This window comes from Triticum urartu, chromosome 5A, assembly GCF_056163025.1.
Source record: "Triticum urartu cultivar PI428250 chromosome 5A, HENAU_Tu73, whole genome shotgun sequence".
Lineage (NCBI taxonomy): Eukaryota > Viridiplantae > Streptophyta > Magnoliopsida > Poales > Poaceae > Triticum > Triticum urartu.
The window spans coordinates 390,652,791-390,654,748 of NC_141877.1; positions in this window are offsets into that span (position 1 = coordinate 390,652,791).

Consider the following 1,958-nt stretch of genomic DNA (forward strand, 5'->3'; position numbering starts at 1 on the left):
CCTGCTCAGTTGGCTGCATCACTTTTACTAAGTTGGCTGTTCATATGTTATACACTTGTGCCAGTTGCTCTACTTAGTTGGTTTTACTTAGTTGCATATGTTATATACTTTTACTAGTTGGTTGTTTCCCCCTCTGCTGTGTGCAACTAGGGACTCTTGTTTGTGCAATTTTAGCACCAATGCTTGCCAGTTTTCCAATATAATCTACCCAATCCACCAGCGTTGTGGTGGCTGTGGTGGTTTATGTGTTATTCTCCTGCTTTGTGCAACTAGGACCCCTTGATTTGTGCAAATTAGTACCAATGCTTGCCAATTTTCCATTTTATTTTTTCTCAATGTGCAAGTCTTTTGTTGTGGATGTGGTTGTTTTCATGTGTCTCCCTTCATGTTCAACTAGGGACGCTTTTTTCAGAATAAGTTACCTCACTGAGCTTGTTGCCTTTACTTAACTTTTTTCTGCCTAGGTATTACTTGTCACAGTTGGCAAGTAATAACTAGGCAGAAAAAAGTTAGTTGGCTTATTTGATGTCCAGTTTGCACAAGGTTTACTGTCCAGTTGGCTGCATCATTGTAGTAGTTGGTTGTCCACATCTTCTAACTGTATTTTTTTGTTGTATTTCCTGCCGCAGGGCAAAAATGGTTATAACAGGAGGAGATGCGGATGGCAATGAAGGAGATGTATTTTTTTCACTTTTTTTCTTTTGTTTTTGAGTTGTTTTCAACTTATGTATGTATGATAATGTCTTTTTTTTCATGTTTTCTTTTGATTGCTTAATCAGCGTTCTGGAAGTCAGCTGCTTCACCGGAACTCGAAGCGTCCTGCTAATCGCCAGCCACAACCCGCGCAGAGTGTTGAGCAGGGAGAGGATGTTGAGGTAAGTGGCATGCTGATGACACAAGTCCATTTTTTTGGTTTTGTTTGGGTCATATAACATTTTTTCCCATGCTCATGTTTTTTATTTTTTTCTTAGGATGCTGATCAGTTCCATGTTGTAAAGCGGACTAGACGTGCAGCACTTGGCAAGGGAGCTGAGTCATCTTCTAGGGTAAGTAAAATCTCGAATATAAGTGGTTTTCTTGCCTTTTTAGATAGTGATGAAATTATGCAGCAGTTCGGACCACTATTTTTGTTTTTAGTTTGTCAATAACAACCTTTTGTAGTTGACATCTCTAGTCATATTGATTTAAATACAGTTGACATTAGTTGGCATCTTGTAGTTCACTAGTTGGCATCTTTTCATAGTTGACATTAGTGGTCATTTTTTTGTGTAGGCAGCAGTTGCTGGAGAAGCTGTCGCATCTTCCGCAACAGATGCTGAGGTATGTGGGTTTTTGTGTGTGTTGATGAGCTATTTGAATAGTTCTTTGCAAACCTTTTTTTTAGTTACTGTTTTTTCTTGTGTTGCAGTATCATTTCTTATTGTTGCACATCCACTAGAACTTTTTGTAGCTGCCAGGTCTCGTACTTTTTTTTGAAGGTTGCACACTAGCAGTCTTGCAGTTGTCCTCATGAGCTTTATTAGTTGCACAAATACATCATATTAGTTGGCATGATTCATTTTATGAATATATAGCTCATTCTAATACTAATCCAAATGATGATTGCTAGTTTTTTTTCATTCTTGTTTTTTTCTCTTGTGTTTAATGTTTGTGTAATGCTTTCATTTTCTAATCAACAGGGCAGTGGTGAAGGAGTTGAGGTGGCTCCAGGGGAAGATGTGGAGCGACCATCACAAGCAGGCAGGATAAGGGCATCACCAGCGCGCTTTGCAAATTTCAACGCCTCTCTAACCCCACTATAAAATCAGAGCTAGTTTCAAGGTCGGTCGGGGGGCTATTGAACTTATCAGACACACTTCCAGCGGACCTCACTAAGTTCCTGGTGCAGTCCTACCAGCCACAGACCTCTGAAATGGTTTTACGAGGAAGGGGAAGGATCCGTGTCGATGCTGACAGTG